The sequence below is a fragment of the Photinus pyralis genome, unplaced genomic scaffold (genome assembly GCF_008802855.1).
Source record: "Photinus pyralis isolate 1611_PpyrPB1 unplaced genomic scaffold, Ppyr1.3 Ppyr1.4_LG6, whole genome shotgun sequence".
Classification (NCBI taxonomy): domain Eukaryota; kingdom Metazoa; phylum Arthropoda; class Insecta; order Coleoptera; family Lampyridae; genus Photinus; species Photinus pyralis.
In genome coordinates, this window is record NW_022170663.1 from 41126655 (window position 1) to 41138506 (window position 11852).

An 11852-nucleotide genomic window follows, 5' to 3' on the forward strand; every position below is an offset into this window, starting at 1 on the left:
TTGGTGAAGTGAACACGTATGGGAAAATATACTCTTTAAAACTTAAAGAAGTAAGTAGTAAGATATGATTATTTAGCGGATCCTGATTCAATATATGCCTTATCCAAAAACCCCAAATGGGCTGTAACTGTTATTTATTTTTCTTAGACTGCTGATAACCATTTTTTGTTTACAAACGCGGTGTGGTTGTGGATTGAATGAAAAAACACTGAACACATTTCAGCAATTGGCAAATTTTTAATGCATCGCTTGAATACGTGCAACAAATTCCTTCACGATTTTTTTTAGTTAAAAGCTTTGAAATGACTCTCTGATGCGAATATTCGCACGCACATATTGGAACATTTAATAAGACTTAGCTATTTTCTTGTAACAAAAACACTGAAATATACTTAGTACCAGTAAGTACTTAGTTAGGTCTATACCTAATAGGCAAATAGGTATTGCCGTTGTTCTTGCTGGTAAAGGTGTGGAATAATATTTCTACGTTATTTTTAATCGGAATGGGAAAGTCGAAAACGCTCGGTATTTCATTATTTGTTTAACACCTTCGTAGGTACCTTCTAAAAATCCGGGCTTCATTCCCCGCAAATGCAACCTATGGTGGGAAGATACATTTGTTCTCTTCGAATGGCTTTCTGATCCATTGGCCCCTTAATACTTTATTCCGTTGAAAATCAGCATATTATTTAAAAATTTATCGACAGAGTACATGTTGACACGCACAATTAAACCTAAGTTTATTGGTTTTATTCCAACAGAACATTTATTGTTTTCACATAATTCGAGCTAATCACGAGAATGATTAATGAACGGAACATCTAAAAAATAACAGCTTATTCATTATACTGCATTAAAATCATCCAGCGATTTTTGCCCTCGTACGGTGCATTGTGTGTGTCATTGACTGTGCGACAACACCTTTTAGATTACGTTAAGCGCAGTCTAGTTATAGCAAGTCTCTGGCTAAAATTAAGACTACAAGAGGATTCTCAAAAATAGGTGACGCATTATTGAGCAAGGTTCTCCAACGGGCCGAAATAGCTCAGTTGGGAGAGCGTTGACTGAAGATCTAAAGGTCCCCGGTTCAATCCACGGGTTTCGGCAAACTTTTTTAGATCAGAATAAAATAATACTATGATGATCTCCAGAAGTGAGTTGACAATTACTGAGCAAATCTCAACAGCCGAAATAGCTCAGTTAGGAGAGAGTTAGACACAAGACTTCCACCCAGTATGAAACTGAATTTCTTACCACTTACCGGGAATCAAATTCAATTCGATTCAACATCCAATTCGAAAAAAATTACGGTTAAGGTTCAAGATATCCCCTGATTTAACCTCAAGATTCAACTCAAAAATTCGATTTCGAGCTTAAGTACCCCACATTTCGTAATCGAAAATAGCAACCAGAACCGGAATCGAAAATTATTTTTCTCCAGAATCGAGACCGGAATTTCGATCTCGGTAAAGGGGGAACCGCGATATTTCCTGTGCGTTTAGGAAGTTTTTGTTTTGAGGCATTGATCACTTGTTTTAAAATACATTAGAAAAAGGAAGCGGGGAGGGCGGGTGGTTAGAAACTAAAGACGCACTATTACTCTCTGAAATACTCCGAATTTAGGTCTTTCCTGCGCAGTTTTTCCTAATTGTAAGAGTAAATATCGGGAGTAGTATAGACCATCTTAAGACCTGGCACCTTCTAAATAAGCATATGCGGTCACTCTGTAATTGGGCGCCATGCCTGTTGGAGGGCCCAAAAACAAGGAGGATACATAAAAATAAAATAAAAAATAAAATTATAAAATAAAATTAAGTTACTTCAACATTCCTGGATTCAACCTCAAATAAACTTGAAACCCAACGTGAGAACCATCAGAACCGGAATCGAAAATTATTATAATCTTAGAACCACCGGAACCGGAATTCGAACTAATGATGGAGGTAGGAACCAAACCAAAACGTGCATTTCAACATAAATAAAAGTGAATAAAACGCAAATAAAAAAAAATTGTGCCGAAACCCGGGATTGAACCGGGGACCTTTAGATCTTCAGTCTAACGCTCTCCCAACTGAGCTATTTCGGCTGAGTGCAAAAGAATTGACTAACTTACATGAAGCGCAACAATATCATACAATTCAATAAAAAAAATACTTACGGAATTTTTTTGGCGTCCAAAACTAGATGGACCCTTTGCGCGTAAGCGCAAAAACGATTGCTGTACAGACGAATTTTCCCACGAACTGGAGGAGGAAGCTTAGATCCTAAAAATAATTGGTTAATTAGAAATACAATAATAAATGATAAATGAGCGCGAACATTTCGAATATTTTACGCGCGCATTTACTCTTTATTAGGTCATGACTAAATGCAGGTTTATCGAGTGCCCCTGAGAAAGAGAAATTGTGAAATAAGCCGGATGAGATAATCGATAAAAATAAACATGAACACCTTTAAAGAAAGCGGAAGAATAGGTAATTTTAGTACCTACAGCATAATTAAAGAAACAAAATGGCAAAGTCCTTTCAAGGAGTAAAAATTTTAATTTACATACAGGTACCTTATGTAAATAAGGGGCTTACGTCAGAATTATTATTGACTTTCTATTTTTAGGTGTTCTGGATTTCTTTTGAAATCGAATTTTCTGAATTATGACACGAAAACGAAAATACGAAAAATGTGCATGAATCGACACTTACCTTTGCTTAGATGCTTAGGACTCATTGTGCTTGTTTCGTATTAAAACTCGAAACCAAGAAGCGAGATTATGTGCGAAATTGAAGAACTGTTAATATTTTTTACGCAATTTTAGAGAAACGTATCTTTGAATTCAAACGCAGCGCATTGAATGAGTACCAGCTGTAGTGTCGATTATTGCCAAAACACAACAACACAGGTCCTTACCGGGATAAATTTTATTTGAGACTCTCATTTCCTTCCACCGACCACAGCAAATGATTCATGCGTTTGGTATGGCTATGGATATTTCGTGCACGTTACGCACAAATTCGAGGGAGTTACCCCAGTTCCTATTTTTATCCAGCAAACATTATTCTAATTACGGTCCTGTTCAAATTAGCACAGGGAAGTGCTGCCACCTCTTGGACTACAGCATAAATGAAATCAATAGATTATAGGGAAAAACAAATGCAAAGCGCACTATTTTAAATTTGTTTGCCTTTACATCGGGCCATTAATTATGCTTTTCAGCGCACCTCTCATCTAAATGAATTAACCTAAAAGTAGGTCAAGGATTTTGCAAACCCGAAAAACTGGCGTAATCTGCAAACACATGAATGAGAGGAAAGTGCCCTGAAAATAAGTTGGCAACTCACTTTTTCCCATGCATCATTTAAAAATAGCGGCAGGGTTGCTGAACTTTACTTGGCTTGAATTTTTAATTCGTTACAAGCCAATTTAATGGCAATTAATTTACCTACCTAGTGTTAATTAAAAATTATTGGGCTGCTGGAACTAATCTCTGACGCTGGCCTTGACTAATTCTGTTTATAATTTATCAGAAAAATGATTATTATCGCATATCGGTATTGTTATAAGGCCAAGGTGAATTGTATCTACCTAAGTATTTATAGCCATAATTACAATTTTTAGATGTAAAAAAGAAATGTGCGGTGAGCAGCTAAGGAAGAAAGCACGAATTAGAAAAAATCATATACCATCAAGATCGCATTTTTCAAAAAATAAAATGCCCCATTACCGGCTTTTGTCCGTCCGTCCGTGCGATCGACGAGTTTTCGGCACCTCGGTCGGACTGACCTGTGAGGGTAGGTGTCCCGTAGAACATAATGGCTCTTTGGCAATTGGTAAGAATTGTGTTTGACCGCAGTACTGAAATCTCTTGCATCAACAGATTTTTCGTTCGGTATTGAAGTTAGGTTTATCATTAATAAAATTATAGAAACTGGATGAGCAAAGGGAATAACTTCTCTATTGTAGTTTGTAGCTCAGTTATTGCATATACTTTTCCAGCCGTTCGGCTGGTGGCTGGATGAAGTACACTTAATACTATTAATTTATGGTGCTCCGCCAATGAGCATTACAAGTTTCCGTAGCTACAATCATAATATTATTATTCCTGACATTTAATTTGAGAATTAGTTCATCTGCATCATTTACAGGGTGAATGACGGTGACACCTTTGTATAAATTTATAATATTAATTTTCATCTCTTTAGACCGCATTTTTGAAATTTATCTGCAGGGCAGTAGATTTGAAGGTCACAGTTGTACATTGGACCTACTACCCATTTCCTAGGTACATGCCATTTATTATTTTACGAGTTGTGTTATCTCAATTGATTGTACAGGTATTTTGATGTGTTTTTGTACTGAATTGATTTATTATGTTTTCCACCGCATTTATGATGTCTTGTGTATTTCGTTTTTATGAACTTATTTAACTGCCTTTGATTTGATTATCTGATTTTTATCATACAATTTGAGATGTTTTATTTATGTGTATTTTCTCTTGCATTTTATTGCTGTAGGTGATTTATTTCATGCATTTGTGTGGCCTATGCCGGGGTTTTTGTCCCGTAGAAGGTTTCCCTGACACGGTCTAGTTGTGTGCGTAATATATTTATGTGTTCTTGTCATTTCTTGCGCACAAAAGTTTTGTCTTTTATTTAATTCGCTTCCCGATTATGTCTCACGTCCCAACACATACAAGAACCGATTACACAACGTAGGAGTTCATTCGTGCCACCCATATCGAGCCGACTGCCATCCAAATTCAAAAGTGCCGCGAAACGTCCATCGTTTCGATTTGAAAGGTAGGTGGCTCTGCTTGTAGTTTTTTTCCAGAGTTGCCAACGGCAAGTATAGCTATAGAGTAAGTCAACGTTTTCAGTGCCGGCTTGATAGACTCCTAGGAACAGTACAACCTCTTCCATGTGTCATTTCTCCCTAGAAGTTTCTAATCAGATCCTGTTCGATGACTCGGTCTGTGGGGAGTCAGTCAAAAAGCCCCCCGAATGACGAATAGTGAAATACTGCTTTATATATTTTTCGTATTCGTTCTTCGGCATAAAGTTTTCAAGATTATCAGATGCCTGACTTGACATAGGGGTAAGATCCTGCAGGATGAAAATATGGCAGCGTAAGCCTTATGCAAAGGATGCGCAAGTCCCAGTTTCCAGTTCTTTTGGTTCGAATGAAAAGTCTGATGAGTTCTATGGAACCATAGAACTGAATAGATATTTATTCAATCACACTGTTTAGTTTTTCTTGAAGGGTATCAGGAATTTTGTTCTCTTTGACATTTTCTAGTATAGAATATCCAGTTAGAAAATTAAGGAACAACGGTTTCAATTGGTCCTTTGCTTCCTTTATCGATGTGTATCTTTTCGAGAAGAAGAGTGATCAGGTCTTGTTGAGTGATGAAATGAGCTCTTAGGGCGCTGTTATACTCCTATCATGTATACCATTGTTTTTTGCGTAAACCTGACAACATACTTCGTCAAAACCACTCCCGCCATAAAATATATGACGTTAGACAAAAATGCAATATACATATACATAACATGAAGCTGTCCATATCTTACCCATTAGCCAAAGAGCCTAAACGCACACATATGTTTTTGACTGTCTGAGGCTCAGTCAACAATTTAACCGCTTTATCGTACAATTGTTGATCAAAAGTTACTATGCAGTGCTCGCTTGTTCTCTCCTCCTACAAACTGCCAGAGCTCTATATTTTTAGCGCATTTTTTTAGGAATTAAAAAAAAAGTGCTATTGTGAGATGGGGGTGGGGGAGTGGAACTGGTTCTATCCTTCATGGTACTCTAATGAAAGGTCTGAACGAAAGAAATTAATTTCTACCAACCATAGTCTTTCTCCTCGACTCCTTATCGTGATCGGATATATTCCTTTATATCTCCAGAACGGATTGTCGGAAGAGGGTACTCACAAAGGGCGATTGCGACGTCTGATGGAAGAAATATGTCCATTGGTGATGTCAAAACTTTAAGAGCGAATATCTCGGGAACGGTTTGTTCAAATAAAAAATTTTTAAAGTGTTCTGGTGGTGAACTACAATCCCCCCCCCCCCCTTCCCTTCTCCAAAATCTTCAATTATGCACCAATTTCATTGGGAAAACTGTACGACACATTGCTTTGATATACATAGGTTTTTGTACTTTTGTGCTCTTCCTGTCATGCACTCATTTTAGTTAAATTGGTTGATCCAAAGTTTCATTTCTTCATTCATTTCGTCGCGGAAACTGCAAAATGCTTTGCCTTGATTCACAGTAACTAACATATTTGCTCTTTCTGTTTTGGTCAATTTTTGTGCGGTTTAGTTTAGAGAACGCAGTAAAAAGCGCCACCGCAATAAATGCGTAGACCTTTTAACTTTTTTTTTTATATTTTTGGATTCTACGTGAAATATAAACCTTTTGATATCCACATATTTATATTTACCTAGTTTATTTATAGTTGATAGCTTAGACCAGAGGTTCCCAAACTTTTTTGATCATGACCCTAATTTAAAGTTGAAAAAGCCTTCGGGACTCTAAACAATTTTTTCACAATGTACAGACGAAATAGCCTATTTCTATTATATAAAAAATTGGTAGCAAAAATGCATTAATTCAAATTTACTTCTTTATCCTACACTTGGCTAATGGTACCCATCAAATTGAAACGAAACCCTCTGGATGACCTTTGGATTCAAAACCGCACCCGTAACTTTTCAACGTGTCAACACACATTTAGTTATTTATTTTTTAAATATATTCAATTTTCTCATTTTAATTGTAAAGTAACACCTATCCGATTCTACTTAGCTATAATTATTTAGTTATACTATGCGATCAAAACTGAGTTGCTGTCGAGTCGCCTTTGAAATTTTTGTTTCATGGAAAATCGTATTTAAGTTGAACTTCCAAAGGCGACTCGACAGCAACTCATTTTTGATCGCCCGTTACCTATAGGTACGTAAATTATTCTCTGAAAATTCATCATTTGTAGAATCGGATAGATTGTCCGATTTCAAAATCCAAACATGAAGTACCGTTGGCGTATATAGAGACACCGTTCAAATGACAAGTATCCTTGGCGTATATCTAGACCATAGATAATTTAATTATCTATGATCTAGACACCGCTGGAAATCATTTTTTATACTGGGATTTTTGGACAATACAAAAAATATGTCGCGTCACACTTAATTGATATATTATGATTGGTAAAAGGGGGAAATTGTAAGGCACTAAAAATGTCTAAGAATGTTAGAAGGGCGTCATGCTTGATTTCCATATATAAAATAAACCCTCTTTGTTTTCTAAGGAATACATATTATGTATACCCACTGGGAAACAATGGGTTTACTATTCAACAAATGTATTAATTTGGATGGTAGCAATTCAAACAATCTGTCTGTCTGTACTGGAAGGAAATGGTGTGTAGAATTAGCTTTGCCAAGTTAGCTTTTTAGGGGTTCATGCAGGTTCATGCGGTATTGGAGGTGACTTTGCTTTGGGTAGTCGGATGGAAGCCTTTTGTCGCCACGAAAAGGCGTATTTTCCTTAATTTTTCTCAAATAAGAATTTTCCGCCATTTTAAAAAAACTAAACGTCAAACTAATGGACGAGTCCATTTCAAGATAAACAAAGGGGTGTCCTAGGTCGGGACTTTATTTTGACGAAAATTAGTACAAATATGAAAAATTTAACGCGAGTAGTCGAAATTGTCTTTTTAGAGCATTAACTTGAGCTTTGCGATTGGTAAAAATCATCGAGGATTACAGTATATAGCAACATACGACCTAAGTATATTGTCGAGGTTTAACGCCATTTTTCTCGTTAATACGTAGAGTTGCGCTTCAAATATGCATAACGTATACCTACAACACACACTACACTTTTTGCATACCAATGCCGAGCGAGCCGAAGGCGATTCGAGGAGGTCCGGCTAATTAACGATGTACGTTTTATGTACTTTATGTAAGAGACGTCAGAATATATTCTTTCACACATGGGAAAGGATTGAAGGTGCTTTTAAATCTACTTGTGAGGGCCATTAACTGTCACTTAGTAAGTTTTGTATTGCATTAATGTCAGATTTCAATTATTCAAATGCAAGGGTTACTTACTCAGATTATTAGTCTTTGTGTATATTGTAGATGTGATGTAGTGTCTTTTCCACAGTTACCTCTCATGCTCCAGATTTTCCCTCTATATTTCACCTCTGTGAACAGTGATTCGAAGTTTTCTTTAGCACGGTTCTTTTGTCCGATGAGTTTTAGGGGAAAATGGCACTTTTTGGATTTAAATGTATTCTGTCTAAATTTGTAGGAACCTTTTCGGCCTTTTTAAAGATTCATTTTACACTTTTGATCAATTATGTATTCAATAAACATTATTTGTGTGTCAAATTCATTATAAGTGTGATATTTTAATATTAGGAACACAAAGAAAGTTTCAAATGGAATTTGGAATGAGTAATGTTTACATTGTCGCCGTTTTTGATTATCAGAAGTTCACCCCTAGAAATAGAAGTGAATTTGACCTGAACAAATCAGACGAATGTATGGCGCTATAAAATTTCTTTTAACATTTTATATTTATAACTGAAGTTTGTGAGCAGTCCGAGCAATCAAATACAGAATAAACACAATATTTCCAATCAGTCAATATTTAGTGTCAACAGAGAGCCCGTGTTTGCTTTCGCTATAGCGAAAATGGACAGGGTGACATTCGTACAACTATGGGCTTAATGCGGCGAATAGATCGAACTCGCTATCTTAACTTCCAAGTTTGATTAGGTATCTGTCTACTTGTAAGTCGGCGAATTACCCCAACGTGTAATTTGAAACTGCAAAATTGCATCTCTTGGTCAAAAATCGAACCTAAAAATAACGTGCTGCTATTGCCAACATAATTGACAAAGAAAGGTGTACTGTCTCGACTCAGTTTATTATGACCATATTAAAACATCAATGCTGTATCTTTCCCTTTTCAAAATTATGACACTTCTCTACTTTATAGCCTAATTTGCATATTTACAAAACAAAACCTTATTAGTATGTAACACCCTCGTACAAAGTGAACCCTAATTTGCGCGACTCAATTATAAATGCAAATAGGATATTAATTACACCCTCTTATAGCTTTTTACGGTCATAAAGCGCATTGTTTTGTTGAGAAAAATGTGTAGCTTGATGACGATCTCTCGTCCTACACCTAATGGTTTTAGTTTCACTTCCGGCCATTTTAGAGTGGGTGTTTTAGATTGGTGGAATTTGTAATCGATTTATCTGTAGCCAATGATGTACTTCCGCAGGTAACTAAGGGCACTCATTACATTGTAATTGGACAAGGTGCATCTCAATATTCTACCTAGGAACATAATGAATATGACATTAGAAAAGGAGTAACGAAAACTGACTCTTTGTTCAAAAATTTTAGTAAGTGCATAGTTTTAAAATGGAAAATTGGAAATGTGGGTACTTATAACATCCCTTTAACAAGTAAGCAATAAAAAGTGTAGAATAATAATATTTTTATATTCGAAATGTGTATAAAACAGAAATTTTCATGGCTTGTAAAAGTCTGGGGAACACGAACGGTTTGAATGTAGAAATGATGAAAAGTGGCTACGATCTACGTCTGAAATGGAGTCAAAGTGAGGGTGACGTGCGTGTATCAATACATTATTACGTCATTATGCGGCGCGTGGCGTCCGACAAGCATATGCTTTACGCACGATTTCGCTTCAACACGAAAACATGTTCCGGATCTTAATATATACGAACTCGTAGGGAATTTTTGAATGCACTGCGAAAAAGTTTTATCGTGCTGTGCAATAAATTAACCTATTGTCGTACGGCAAATGAACTTTCGGATTAGCTCATCGCATTTTATTTAATTTGGCAACAACAAATTTCCTTAATGTCATGCCGTTATGATTGAGTCATTACGAAATGAAACAACTTTGAGGTTGGTAATTTTATTTTGTAAATTCGTGACATCGTCAGCAGAAATGCACGAATGTCGTCAGACGCTTATTCGTTAGGGTTACATCCCCAGTTGCAAAATCAAAAGGTCTAGTTAGTAATAGTTAATGCTTTGTACGAAGTGCAGGATGAACTTAGTTGTTTACGATGATTGGGGTGGCGGTTCTAAATCTAAATCTATACCTACAGAGATAACAAAACAGATAGGCTCTACTCGGTTTCCGGCCATGTGTGCAGAAAGTTGGATGCCGAAATTTACTCGTACCTACATTTTTTGTTTAGGTCCGTGGGTCGACTTCTTCAGGAATTTTAAATTGACTTTGAGCATAAATTGTCATCCAAAATCCCCAAAACGATCGACTACTGTTTTTATACACTGTAGCAGTTCGGAAAATTGGATGGTGGAACGGCTTGTGAAATACAATTGAACCTGTGGTATCGTCTGGTTTCGAAAGATGATTGATGATTTGAATCAGAAACAAACTGGGGTTTCAGTTTGTCAAAATTTAATGGTTGAAATTTTGTTTACTCACTGGAATAATTTACCAATGCTTCGCAATATGGAAATGCCAATTTTACCCCTATACACGCATGGCTTTAACAGCTAGCAAAAGCACTAATTAATTGTCTTTGAACTTTTTACCGGTTGCCGTTTAATCCAGAATCTTATTATTGCTCCTTATAAACAATAGAAGCGCACAAACTTGTTTTTTTATCATACTAACCACTCCAAGTATCAACGCAATAGAAAGTTCTGTACTTTTTTTCTTTAAGCGCAATTAAATAATGCAACGAAACGAAAAATGTTCGGTGACGTATTAAGAATGTAACATATTCGCACTATATTCACGGTTGAAAATAAATCAGTCAGCCGGTCGATTCAGCTACAAAACGAAGTTCCCTTTTTGCATAATTTATATTACTTTATTTGTACGGAAACTAAAAATTTAAACTTACATTTCACATTACGCGCTTGTGAAATCTTCTGTATAGCTCGATTATACGAATTCGTCCTGAAACTTTCAGTTAAAAATAAACTTTACGCGATCTAAAACTGCCGCGCACAAGACAAATAGATTAGTCTTGAAGGTTCAGTTGAGAATCCTTCTCTCCCACCCAATTTTTCCTAATATAGTCCCCGAATCCAAAAACCGAAACGGACCCAATGAAAAGCAAGCTTCGGCTATGGTTTTTTATACATGTAAAGATATAGTAGAAAATTCGTTCTTAATGCTCCATAAGAACGGTCTGGAACCGACCACACTGTGGCGTTTTGAGTCTTATTTGCTTGAACACTGGTTGTTATCTGAAAGCGCTTTACTCTATTGCATTTTAGTTCTGTTCTTTTTCGTTATGAAACGGTATACCTATAATTATAATTTTCTATACTGGTAAATTCAAAACCTAATCTTTCTAAGCCTAAAGCGACCACCTGTTGTGCATTCTCCATACGTCTCTAGCGTCACACTTGGAGCATTCCTACCTACATTTTTCTTCCTTCAATAAACCTGATTGAGGTGTTGTATTACGTTTCAATGGCAGTCGACAGTGAATCGTTTGTAGAGCCGAATCAGAAATTTCGTGCAAACGGGCGATTCACAATACGCAAGCATTGTCACAAGTTTTTACAAATTTGCGGTTAAATTTTCTCAAATTATGTTCGCTTAAGGTTCCAACAGTGCTTACAGGTGTTGACAAAACAAAGCGGCTTGGAGTGCGGATTTAATAATATTCCTCACTGTAAGATAAAGTGCTGATTGGGTCACATTTTACAATCGTGATACCTCGAAATATGAGTGAACCAGTGAGCATTGATTAAACGGTGCCAAATGTGCACAAGTTATGTTCGTAGAGCGAATCCGTCCATTGGGCGGA

General features: G+C 36.4%; 1 long non-coding RNA gene and 1 other non-coding gene across 2 annotated transcripts; both read right to left on the minus strand.

Annotated features, from left to right (window-relative positions):
* Nucleotides 1–2013: 2013 nt before the first annotated feature.
* Nucleotides 2014–2086, minus strand: Trnaf-gaa. The gene has a single exon. It is a non-coding gene; the product is annotated as a tRNA-Phe (tRNA).
* A 99-nt stretch (nucleotides 2087–2185) lies between these two features.
* On the minus strand, nucleotides 2186–2914 carry LOC116174358. Its single transcript, XR_004146093.1, has 2 exons — nucleotides 2700–2914; nucleotides 2186–2264 (listed from the first exon to the last, which is right to left on the minus strand). It is a non-coding gene; the product is annotated as an uncharacterized LOC116174358 (long non-coding RNA).
* Nucleotides 2915–11852: the final 8938 nt, after the last annotated feature.